We start from the raw sequence: 13,763 nt of genomic DNA on the forward strand, positions 1-13,763 counted from the left end.
TGGAAGACCCAGTCATGACCCATTTTCAATGCTCAAACTGAGAGAAGGAGGTTATTCCCCAATATCTCACAATACATGACCCTGGTCATCCTCTCCTTAATACAGTGCAGTCGTCTAGTCCCATGTGCAGAAATACACCCCCAAAGTATGATGCTAGCACCCCCACACTTCACAGTAGGGATGGTGTTCTTGGGATGTACTCATCATTCTTCTTACTCCAAACACTATGAGTGGAATTATGCCCAAAAAGTTCCATTTTGAGCTCATATGACCACATGACTTTCTCCCATGACTCCTCTGGATCATCCAAATTGTCATTGGAAAACTTAAAACGAGACTGGACATGTGCTGGTTTAAGCAGGGGAACCTTCCGTGCCATGCTTGATTTTAACACTGGAAGTCCCGGGTTTTTTTGGGTTATAAAGAAATACCAGAAAGGCATCAAATGACCCCGATACCAAACTTACTACTGGGCTTTGTCAAACAATTGACCACTCAAACAAGCAATCAAGCAGGCCACGCCCCTACTCACTCCTGTGGAGTCGCTGCCTAGGTTTGAAGTGGGTATTTCACTCTGGATAGCTGCAGTTAGCATCTTGAGACAGGTGGACTTCTTGATGGATCTTGCAAAGGAATTGGCTCACTCTCATGTGGGCGCAAAGAAGGCACAGAATGAAAAATTGCTTCGGCAACAGCCTCCAACACCAAGCCCCGGGAAAAGGGCGAAGTGTCATGTCACCACATAAAAAAAGGTTTTGTTTTTTATCACACCATCCCTTGTAATGTAGGCAAACTGCAGCTTTTGGAGTAAGTAAAAAGGTTGTCCGCCCGATTGCCTGCCTGAGCGGTCCACTGTCCAACAAAGCCAAGTCAGCCCTCCCCCACAAACACTCAAGATGCTAATTGGAGCAATCCAACCCTGTGGTTTTGCGAGTGTGAATGGGAATGACTAATGAGGACCATAGTGCTCACAAAGTATATGCTGATTAGAGTCAGATGATCCTTCTCTGGTTACAAAAGTGATTTGTATCAACTGATCCACCCTTGGTAGTTCTAGTGTTAAACCATGACGTCTTATTGCATTACCAACAGAAACCTTGGAAATGGTGGTCCCAGCTCCTTTCAGATCATTGACCAGCTCCTCCTGTGTAGTTCTTGGCTGATTCCTCACCATTCTTAAAATCAATGAGACCCTACGAGGTAAATCTAGCATGGAGCCCAAGTGAGAGGGAGATTGACATTCATGTTTAGCTTCTTCCATTTTCTAGTAATTGCTCCAACGGTGGATCTTCTATCACCAAGTTGCTTGGCAATTGCCCCGTAACCCTGTCCAGTATTGTAGAGGTCTACAATTCTGTCTCTGGTGTCTTTGGACAGCTCTTTGGTCTTGACCATGTAAGGAATTGGAGTCTTCCTGATCGTATGGGGTGGACCGGTGTTTATATGCAGCTAACCGCCTCAAACAGGTGAAAAAGTCAGACTCAAAAACTCCACCTCCACTACACTTATTCATTGGACTTTTTACAGGTGACTAACAGGTCACAGGCTCACAATTCTAGCTAATAGACAGGTGTTCAAATATTTATTTGCATCAGCATAATACAAATAAATTGTTTTAAAAATCATACACGGTGTTGTCTGGGTTTTTTTGTCTAGATTGTCTCTCACAGTGAACAAGCATCTATCATGAAAATTTCAAACCCGCTCATCATTTCTAAGTAAGAGAACTTGAAAAATCGCAGGGTGTTTCAAATACTTATTTTCCTCACTGTATGTCAGGTGAAGGAGAAATCTGTAAGATTGAGGGGGGTTATTTACATTTTCGGTGAGGACCAAAATACCAGACCAGTGTCGTTTTTTAGCAGCCATCTTAATTTTAGTCTTTGGAACAAATATACTCATACAGTAGAAAAAAAAACTTGTGCTAACTTAAGATTCTAAGTAAGGACAATTCGAATTTTCAAGTTATTGTCAGTAACCTGTCATTAAGACAGTTAACTTGAGTTGAATTAAATTGTGGAAACTTAAATTATCACGTTTTGGAGCAAAACATTTCTGAGTAAATAGAACTCGAAATGTTAAGTTACGCTAACTTGAAATGTAGGTCGTGCTAACATGAAATGTTAAATTGTGTAAACTTGGTAGTACCCTCGCTCATGATGAAAGTCAAGCATTTTTCTCTACTACGTTATTCTTGTTTAAAAATAATTTGGTCGGACAGTAACATGTTTAAAACGTATCATAATTATTACATTTGAATCCTTGAAAACCATTCATTAAAATATACATACACATTTTTAAAAAATTATACTTTGGGGAAAAAGGGGAAAAATGTCTTATATGTATCTTTTTCCAATGCTAAATCGGAATAAATATATTGAAAACACAAAAAAAAAAGAAAAAAAAATCGGGTGGGGGGAGGGATGCGGTTGTTTGCAGTTTTTCACTTATCGCGGCGGGTTCTAGTCCCCATTAAGCGTAAAAAACGAGGGATCACTGTATGTGATGATAGTTTTAGTCATTGAAAATTTGAAGAATGTCTTAGTCTAAGTCAGTACTTCTTAAATAGTGGGGCGGGCCCCCCCAGGGGGGCGCAGAGCGATGCTGGGGGTGGCGCATGTTACCTTGCGGAACATACTTTTTTTTTTAACCATACTACAATAAAGTATAACTACACATCCACTCAGTGGGTGGCAGTGCCGCCACAACAACAGCACACAACAAAGAGCAATGGAGATATGAAAAGCTAAGAAAAGGAAATATGATGAAGCGTATGTAGCATTTCGCTTTTGGCTTTGACCTTTATTACAATGTGAGACGAGGAAAGGCCAGTCTGTTTACTTTGTCTAAAAATGTTTGCAGCGGACAGCAGGAATTATTTTTTTCAGCGAAAACGTGCCGAATATTTCCAACAATCCTCCCGCTTTGTCAGTGTTACATCAGTAAACCAGCAAGCACTGTGGCATACCAAGTTGCTCAGTGCAAAATAACCCCACACCATAGGAAAGGAGCTGATACTGCCTTCAGCAAAAATAAAAACTGTACCTTTGTCCAATGTCATTGTCGTTTTTGTTCTATTAATTTTTATTTTTTCGGTCTAATTGTTTGGCATATTGTCCCCGTGAGTTAATGTTGCTAATCAATTTGAATTTATTATTATTTATTGATTTTATTACATTTTATTTTTCAGTATGAAACGGTCAAAAAATGTACCTTGAGTGTATTTCTAAAGTATGGATGTGTTGTTGTTTTTTTACACTTTATTGTAAGTTGATCTATATTATTTTTTTCTTTAATATTAAAAAGAACACAATGTTATGCAGAGGTGTACTTATAATGATAAGAATTTTTATACAAATGATACTACAGTATATTTACAGTAGCGGCAGAGAGTTGGGGGGGGCGCGGAACGTTTACGTCTTCCTGGGGGGGAATGACAGAAAATAATTGAGAAGCACTGGTCTAAGTCTTTAGGACAAAAGTAATTAATAGGAATTATCACATTTTAGTCATTTCTAAACGTGATAGTTTTTTATTAATGAAAACTAAAAATTGTTAGTTGTAGTCTTTTGGACAAAAACGCTCATTATTATTAGTCTTAGTCATTTGTGGATCTTCTCTTCAATAGACATATACCACAATTTGATGCAAATATATTGGACTTTACTATCAAACAAGCAATACAAAAGTACAATTTAGTAGTTTTTTGCCACATGACACCTTCACTAGAATTTAGCTTTTACATACTTATGTATATATATACTTATACAGTGGGGAGAACAAGTATTTGATACACTGCCAATGGGAAAACCCATTGCCAGTGTATCAAATACTTGTTCTCCCCACTGTATATACTTTTGAGTGTGCTTGTTTTTTTTTCTTCTTTTGTACGTGGGAAACAGTAACGGGTCTAAAATTTGACATTTCACTCCAGGTTTCAAACTGTCATCCAAATACGAGTCACAAATTGCTGCCCTCCCAAAAATCTCTACGTATTTTCCAAAAATCCTTCTATCCTGCCAAACCACATCCCCCTGTTCATTCATTCACTGACTACAACAAAAAGGAACCTCCGGATTTAATTCCAGTGCATGTAAGAGAGAAAAATGTAAGACAAAACCTTCACCAAAAAAATAAATAAACAATCCAAAAACAATCAAATAAGCTCACCAAAAGCGGGCCTCCACTAGTTAGCTGCTCGTCAGTTCCCTGCTGCTCTGCATTGAAACTTCAACTAAAGCAGGACAATGAATTGAAAGGGGAGGAGTATGTGTATGTGTGTGTGTGTGAGAGACATAGCTGTGGGGAGACACTCTTGGGTGGGGTCACTTCAGGCCTGCAGATGTGCAAATAAACCACTGCTTCACCACTGTTTATGTGTGTGTGAGTGTAGTTTAGTTGCCCCATGTGTGTCATGTGTCACGGCTGACTGCCGGATCCCTTGACCGGCATAAAATTTTACATCGACATTAAGCATTCCAACCCACAGCTTAAAGTAAGAGGACTTGAACTATGTTGCTTCGAAATATTTGTGGTCAGCTCTTTCATTGCTATTGATGGTTATACGATGAATAGAAATGGTCCTTTTTTTTTTTTTTTTTTAAACAAACGTTTTGGGGGCTTGGAGCCTCCATTTTGCAGGATGCCAAAAAGACATGGCCTTACCTGTAAAACACGACTTTGTGGTGATCTAAACTTGGGGAACTTTTACATGTCATCACCAATGACCTATGCTATTGTTAAAAGAAATTGAGCTGTTTTTAGAATTGTTGTATGCATTTTTAAAAATGTTTTTAAAATGTTTCTTTATTTTACTTTATTCTAGTTCCTACTATGCAGGGTTGTCAAACCTGAAGCCAGGTGCCAATTGCAGCCCGCAGTACAGTATTTTGTAGCCTGCTATTTTTCACCAAATTCTTGTATTAGTGTGACCTGCATGTATTTTGCCTCGGGCAATAAAAAAAATATATGATTTTAAATAAAAAATATTTTGAAAATTGAAATAGAAATAGTTATAAATAAGAGTAAAAAGGTTTAAATATTCTTAAATAATAAATTAAAATAATGATTTTATAAATTGTGATTTATTGACTTGTTTTGCACATACACCAATCGTTTTAAACAAAACAAGAAATGGAATCATGTTGTCCAAATGTTTGATTGCGATTAATAGCTGCAATAAAAAAGAATGACATACTATTTTCGTTTTTATTTACATACCTTGTAGTATTTTCTTGTAACAACAAAATCCGTGTCAGCCCTTCTGCATTCAGCAAATGTGATATAATTTGTAATTTCACCTCATTTTGGTCACTCAAGTGGCCGGCGTATCAATCTTTACCTCACGTCAACACAGGCTGACAGGTTTTTATAATTTTGTCCACGAATGATCAATGAAGGGATAAGAACAATCATACAATCTCATCTACGTCTCATCTACGTCATGCTGAATCCATTTTTTGTAGATTCCGTGGGTTCCTCTGGCTTGATTTTGCAGATTTAACTTTGTCAACACATTGTTAACTTCAACCGCAACTCATGAGTCTTTTTTTCTAAACCGGAAGTTCGAAGCAGAAATTTTCCAAGATGGCACCGCCGATATTTCGCTCAAGAAACTTATCTATATTTATAATAATAAATACATTTGATGATAATGAATACATGATCACTTATAATTATGCATGCATTTTTATTCAATCATCATTAATGTTTTAAATATTATTTTTTATATATTATTTATGAATAATAATTGAGAAAATGTGAAATAGACAAAATTAGTAAAATTAAAATGAATAAAAACTACAAATTCAGTGGTTATGGCATCCAAGAACATTGTAGAGTTTTTTTCCTCATTTGATAGTATTTAATTCATTTCCTGCCATTGGCAATTAAAGACATCCAATTCATTTAAACTGGATGACTATGGAGGTAGATTTGTGTCTTTATTATTCAATCCAAAAAAAAGTTGATTCAGTCAAATAAAAAGTTGCTTCAATCAAAATATATATTTTCAATCAAAGAAAACGTCTCTTCAATCAAAAAAAATGTGTTTGAATGCAAAAATAAATTTGAAACTCAAAAAAATATATTTGAAAACTATTTTTCTTTGATTGAAATTTTTTTTTGATTTAAGTCAAGTTTTTTTTTTTTTGATTGAAACACCATTTTTGATTGAAGTCATGTAATTTTGCGTTTGGACCACATTTTGGCTAGGACATTTGTGTCTTTATTATTCAATCAAAAATTAAGACGCTTCAAACAAAAAATATATATTTTCAAAAGAAAAATCACTTCAGTCGTAGAAAAAAAGGTTTGAATGTGAAAAAATATTTGGGACTCAGAAATTCGCATTTGAACACTTTATTTTTCATTCAAACCGTTTTCTTTGATTGAAGCAATCCTTTTTGTGTTCAAGCCGTATTAGGGGTAGGACATTTGTGTCAAAATCATTCAATCGCAATAAAAGTTGCTTTAATCAAAAAACAATTTTTAATCAAAGAAAAAAATCATTTGCAAAAATATTTTTTTTGAAAATATATTTTTTATTTGAATTTTTTTTTTTTTTTTTAATTGAAGTATCACTTTTTTTGAAAAGCAAAAAGTTTTAAACTCTTTTTTTTTCAAAGTGGAAAAAGTTTTGAACACACTTTTTTTTTGAAGTGGGAAAAGTTTTGAAGGCTCTTTTTTTCGATTGAATCATTTTGACACAAAGATTCAACTTCAACGCTAATTCCAGTGTGTTTGAGTGGCAGCTGATTGCGCCAATGGCATAAAAGTATGAAGCAAGAATAATGGCCACCTGGTCTCCATCCAGCCATCGGAGTCTCCTGGAGTCCAAGCCGAATATAGGGCACCGGTACGGGGGTGTAAAAAAACTTGACTTAAATAAAAAAAAAAATTTAAATCAAAGAAAAATAGTTTTCAAATATATTTTTTTGAGTTTCAAATTTATTTTTGCATTCAAACACATTTTTTTTGATTGAAGAGACGTTTTCTTCGATTGAAAATATATATTTTGATTGAAGCAACTTTTTATTTGATTGAAGCAACTTTTTTTTTGATTGAATAATAAAGACACAAATCTACCTCCATAGATGACTAGATGTGAATGCTCATGGTTCAAAACCAATGACTGTGTTTACTGGATTAGCAGTTATCATTCTAGCGCTGTAAATGGTAGCCAATAAGTCCCCGATGAAAAATTCATGTAATACATTCATGCTGTATCTTATCTTCTAAACCAAATGTCTATGCCAAGTTTAAATAATGTCTTCCAGTACCCGGACACTACTTGCAACTGTTCACCAACAAGTGGCAGCAAAGAGCATTTTTCATTTCACTGGCCACGGCTCCAACCCTTTAACAAGGGCGTAGGTTTGGTCTCAACGCTGGTAGGGACACTTTAACAGCACAACCTGCATGTACACTTTTTGCTGGGGACGGGACATTAATATGACCAAACAGATTGGATACATTTCTCAAAAATAGCTGGTTAGTACATAAAAATGAAAAAAGTTAAAATTATTTTCATAGGGAGAAAGTCATTTTTCAAAATGCTTCCTTCATTTCAAGGAAATTTACAGTGGTTGTGTTTTTGTGTTTTGTTTTGTTTTGTTTTGGGGGAGGGGTAAAAAAAAGATGTGCGTAGGCTGCAAATATACTTTTTTAAAATGATGAAGAAAATAAATACATTTTAATTAATGAACAAATGCACAAAATGCACAGTTGGATTAAAGTTGACAGAAAACATACAGGAAGACACCTCTAAGCAGCTTTCTACTCAAGTTTCACAAGTTAGCAAGTTCACACAGCTTAATGTTATGCTAACTCTGATGCAGGTCGGACTTTCAGTTGCAAAATTAGTGGCATGTTCCCCACCTCCACAACATTGACATATTTTTACATTACTTACAGTGGCTGCTGCTGCTGCTGGCCGAAAACAAAAAACAAAAAAACCTTCTAATATCGCTCCTCTTCAAAGGGGGCGGAGGAAGTGGCATATTGACATGTAGTTCTGTCGGGATTGTGTGAAAGTGGGGGTTCTAGTCATCAGCCAATCAAACGTGTGTTTGAGGGGAAAAAAATGGACCGGCACATTCAGCAAGTGAAAAGGGGTGAACATAAGTCTGAACATAATAAAAGTAATTCACTTAATAATGGTAGGGTTAATTCTATCCTAACAACACAAGGGAAGACAATCTAAATTACCCTTATAGCTGAACCCATTGTAAAATACAAATAAGGTCGCTTAAAAGTTGGTGGGGACAATTTGAGCATCCTGAAAAGTTGGTAGTGTTATGTCCCTACCATCCCTATGCAAACCGCTTACAAAAGAACAGTGACATCACTGATCATCCATTCGCTCCATAGACTGACGGATCTTTTACCAAGCCTTCACTATGAGTGTGGATTTGGGCCCCTTGAACTTCAATGCCAACCTTGGATTCAGTAAAGAATGTTAGCTGTCTCGGTGAGGCAAAGGCTTTGTTTGGTTTAGTGGAGGAGGAAGGTGGCAAAAACCCTGCGATGCCAGAAAATCTGGTGACACAGCAGTCAACAGCTTGCCACCTCGCGGCGCACCTCCCAGAACCCATCGGCCGGATCTTTTCCGATCACCGTCAAAATGTTCCAGTTCGTGCCAGTAATGTCATCTGAGCTTTGATCTCCATGGAGGTGGCGATAATCACATGACCGTGGAAAATGTCAAGGGAAGCGAAAGACTCGAAGATAAATCTGACATGATGCTGAACTTTTGCGAACGCAGTGGTGCTTTGAGATACAAATGACCGCACTGAATTTTTTCCAAGATAGGAGATGTCTAATCATCCAATTAACTCTTTGGCTGCTATTGACATCACTAAACGGACATCCAGTCGATTTTGACTGGGAGGACTGGCAGCGATCAGTAACGCTAGCCTCTCCTAGTCAAAATGGATTGGATGTATATAGCCCCAGCAATGACCCTAAAACATGAACAATCACAGCCAGTCATCTCAGTTTAAAAGAATTATAGGTCTATTGTCATCAATGTCGGGCAATTAGTATTATTACAAAATAAAATGTTTTTTTTTGTTTTTTTTTTTAAATCAACTTTAGCATGTTATTGGTTGGGCACAATTTCTGTTTTTATTCAGTGTTTATTCTTCTGTCCCATTCATGCACTCAAGGGTCACAGGTTGGAGGTTGGGTTAACTGCAGGCAGAAAGCAATTAATGGGTTAAATACTATAAAATAAAAAGTGTTATGGGCGTGGGAATAATTTCTGTTTTACTATGGCTCAGACGTCTACAAGGCCACTGTTTTTCAACCTTTCCTGAATCACGGCACGTTTTTACATTGGAAAAAATCTCAGGGCACGCCACAAACCAGAAATGTTCCAAAATTACTTTCTGTACAGTATATTCAATTATAAAACAATTTCTCAATATTTATTCTTACTTAGTGGGAGTGAAACTTGACCCTGTTTAGATGAACACAAAACCGATATCCTGGAAGGAGTCTTCTTCAACAGCTCTCAGTCTCGCTGTTTTGATTTTTTTTTTATAGCAGTTAGGCTTGAAAAACTCAGATTTATCAAACAGGGGGACTTTAGCGATGTCTTTAACCGCATCGGGGCCAAGCATCTCGCTGACAATGGCTCTGCAGGCAGGTAGTATTAATGTCTCTTCCACAGTGTGGGACTTTTGGGATTTAGCAAAAAGTTCAGCAACAAGCTAACTGTCTTTGAGGGCTTTCTCATTTACCTTTGTAGTTTTTCTCAAAAAAGGTATCCGTTTCTCTGTGTTTTCACAAAGGCAAACAAAATAGTCCATCGACTTGTTTTGAAGCGACGGGTGTTTAGTTTGGAGATGACGTTTAAAATTGCTTGGCACCATGGCGCTGTTCGATAGCTGCTTGTGTCGTGTTCAAGAAGCGAGATCGTCGGGTGTGCCGCGAGAAATTATCCAATATCGCTTTTTATTTTTTTACGTCGTTGGGCAGAGTTGCAGTAGGAAGGAAGGAGTAGGTTGAAGGTTGCGGTCGTGTGCAGATGAGCGAGGTATTGCTCGTGTCGCCTTCAAGAACCGTGGCTGATGGCTAGATATCTGAGCAGTTCTTTAACGCGACAAGAGCAATACCTCGCTTACGACGTAAAAAAAAGCGATATTGGATAATTTCTCGCGGCACACCTGACAATCTCTCACGGCACACCAGTTGAAAAACACTGTACTAGGCGGCATGATGGAAGAGCAGATGGCACTCAAAATTCTGAGATCAAGGGTTCAATCCTGGGCTACGACCTTCCTGTGTGGGGTTCGCGTGCTCTCCCCTGCCTGCATGGGTTTTCCACGGGTCCTCGGTTTCCTCCCACATCCCAATAACATGCATGGTAGGCTGATTGAAAACCTCAAGTTGTCCATAGAGTGTGTGCATGAATAGTTGTTCGCGTCATTGTGCCCTGGTTGGCAACCGGTTCAGAGAGTAGCCCGCCTACTGCCAGTAGTTATCTAGGACTGGCTCAGGATAAGCAGCTTGAAAGATGTGAATGAATGGACATCTACAAGTAACAAACCAACTTAAATTTACGCAATAGAAGGATAAAAAGAGCCGCATAATTAGTAGAGGCGTGCGAAATTTCAAATTCTGAGATTATTTGCAATTCGGCCTTGGAAGATTCGAGAACGATTCACAAAAATCCAAATTCCGATTATTGAATTATACCAGGTAAAGCAGACCTAAAACACAGTCAGCGCAGTCTTCGGGACGCAATGAGGAACGGACCGAGAGTAAATATGTTCAAGTCATGCCGCTAGATAAAAAAAAAAAAAAACAATAATAACTGACTGCGGCCCACAGCTGCTTCAAACAACGCCCAGTTGCTAGTTGCTACAAACATATGGCCACATACGGCTATAGTAGATATCACATATATGTAGAACTAGATGCAAAATGACAGATGACGGCGCCGGTAGAACATGTAAAAAGAACTAGATGCAAAATGACAGACTTGCCGTTTAGTAGTTGCCGCATTGTTAACAGCCGCCATCTTAAATCAGTACACTTCTCTAGAAGGCTCTGTAGTAGCGAACCCAATTAACTTTTTATCTAAAATACTCTTAAATCGGCAAAATCTTAACTTGAATCCATCTTTAAATGATGAAACAGTTTTAAAACTTTGACATGTCGAAAGTAGACAGAAGGGAAATTATGGAATAACGGGAGAATTTTAACAACTTTAACGGTTGATTCACATCATTAAATTAATTGAATGCAGTTTAAAGCTGCTGATACAGAATGGGACTTGAGTATTTTATTTACTGTTTTAAACTGTTAACATGATACTGAAATATCAGTTTGGTTTAGCCTGAGAGGATTTTTGAACAATTTTGACACTAATGTACAAAACATTAAAAGCGCGAGGGGGTGGTAACATCAATAATCGATTTATAATCGAATCGGAACCTCTGAATCGTAATTGTAATCAAATCGTTAGCCGGCAAAAGATTCCCACCTCTAATAATTAGCGTAATCTATCATCATCAATTGTACTGAAAGAGCAAAATAGAAAAAAAAAATCCCCATTCAGAAATGTAACTAGCCTCACAATATCAGGCTTACACAAGAATTTGTAAAAGATACTGTTTGTGTAGCCAACAAATTGGAGAGAAGCCAGGCGAGCAGATTAAAGGGAATGTGAGGCACACTTTTAAGAAGATTAAGAGGGCATACAGGAGGCACAGACCAAACCTTTTGTCTCCAACATTAAATCTTGAAAATTTGATCAGTGGTTTTAAACAATTAACTCTCATTTTGAAGCCGGCCTTCCGAATGAGTACTGTAATTTATGGCATCTGGATTGTCCCGATTTCTTGGTGCGTGCTTAATGCAGCGTCGCTCAGAACAAACTGAGAAGCAGCGCTTTTTAAATGTCACTTAAATTACGCGCATGGAAATCCAGGCTGGGTTAAAACTGCTCCGAATGGTGGGTTGGTGCGGCGGGGAAGCCAGATTGTTCCAGTCTCATGGAGCATTATTAATTCAAGAAAGCTTTAAAAAAAAAAAAAAAAAAAAAAGCAAAGTTGAAAGCCGCCATGATAAGGCCCTGGGATTTTCTAAATGATTGTCAAACTTTGACTTAATGCTTCAACCAAATTCATATGCTGTAGCCACAAAAAATTGTCAATTTAGTGTCTTGGGCTAACAGCAGCTCGCATCATCATCATGTCAAGTTCTGAGTGCCCCCAACAAGACAGTCACGCTCTGACGCTCCCACGAGGAAGCACGTCGGCGCAGGTCAAGGGCGACTGTCACTCATGAAACATGAGACGATGGAGCCGCTGGGAAGACAAGTGCTGGTTGGATTAGGAGGGAACAAAAAACCTGGAGTCATTTCAATGAATACAATCTGTCAGGATGGTGAAAAACCCAAAATGCTGACACCATGACCACCCACTATCATGGCCAAAAATGCAGTTAATGATTTATGAATTAACTGTCATGTCAGAAACAAAAAGTGTATTTTCAGTGGCAGGGCAGTACAACAAGAACTCACCTACCAAGGCTGGAGAGAGAAGGAACAACACTGGAAAGGCATATGGGGGAGGGAGGCATCACATAAAAATAAAGCTCATTGGTTAAAAGACCTAAGAACAAACCACAGCCCCCTCCCTGACCAAGGCCCAGTAACCATCACAGTGGCAGACATTCAACAAAGAATCTCAGGTATGAAGAACTGGACAGCATCTGGCCTGGACATGATTCACAGCTACTGGTTAAAGAAGCTAACTTCACTCCATCAGCACCTAGTAGGGACAAACAGTCCTGATCCAAAATGACCCCAGAAAGGACGAGTCCCATCCAACTATCGGCCGATAACCTGTCTCTCCACTACATAACAGCTAAGACAAGTGGGCACATTGATCAATACATGACAGAGACATAAAAAGGCATTGGTAAAAAGACAAGAGGAGCCAAACACCAACTACTGGTTGACAGAACTGTTGTCCAAGACTGCAAATCTAGACAAACACCCCGTGCACTACTTGGATTGATTACCAGAAAGCCTATGACTCAATACCCCACACATGGATCCTGGAATGTCTGAAGCTGTACAAGGTCAACACCACACTAGGAGCCTTTGTTGCAAACTCAATGAGGCTTTGGCAGACCACCCTTGAGGCCAACTTCGAGCCATTTGCGCAAATCTCCATCAAATGTGGCATATACCAAGGAGATGCCATATCAACGCTGCTGTTCTGCATAGGCCTGAACCCCCTCAGTCAATGGCTATGGATACAGACTTAAGAACGGAGCCACGGTCAGTCACTTCCTCTACATGGATGACGTCAAGCTGTATGCTAAAAGCGAGCGAGACATTGACACACTGATCCACACCACCAGGATCTACAGCGGGAACATTCGGGCTGGAAGGATGTGGCCGAATGGTGACTAAGAGTGGGAAGGTCCTCCGGACAAAGAGAGTTGCACTCCAAGAGGGCAGAATAGAAGATGTTGAGGAGAGCTACAAGTACCTTGGAATACCACAGGCAAAAGGTTACCACGAAGAGGCAACAAGAAAAGCTGCAACGGTCAAGTATATGCAACGAGTAAGGCAGGTCCTGAGAAGTCAGCTCAATGGCAAGAACAAGATCCGAGCAATGAACTCCTCCACTCCCAGCCATTTTCACCGAAGCAAGGCCCTTCGATCCCGGCCGTTTTACTGGATTTTGAATGACTTTGCAAGGCCCACAGAAAAATTCTGTTCTATTGCTATATAGACCCCA

The 13,763-nt window shown here is 38.6% G+C and overlaps 1 protein-coding gene across 2 annotated transcripts in view; it reads right to left on the reverse strand.

The window, feature by feature from the left end:
• The window catches only part of LOC130930804 (SAM and SH3 domain-containing protein 1-like), a 74,907-nt gene that overhangs the window by 31,291 nt on the left and 29,853 nt on the right, over window positions 1-13,763 (reverse strand). Inside the window, exon 1 of one of the 2 annotated variants that reach the window (XM_057858956.1) lies at window positions 4,171-4,550. The exons of the other annotated variant lie outside the window; for it this stretch is intronic. The gene's annotated coding sequence lies outside the window, so the exon portion shown is untranslated. Of the gene's footprint in view, window positions 1-4,170; window positions 4,551-13,763 lie in introns of those variants that run through there. 2 annotated transcript variants of the gene reach the window in all.

The sequence above is a fragment of the Corythoichthys intestinalis genome, chromosome 15 (assembly GCF_030265065.1).
Source record: "Corythoichthys intestinalis isolate RoL2023-P3 chromosome 15, ASM3026506v1, whole genome shotgun sequence".
Classification (NCBI taxonomy): domain Eukaryota; kingdom Metazoa; phylum Chordata; class Actinopteri; order Syngnathiformes; family Syngnathidae; genus Corythoichthys; species Corythoichthys intestinalis.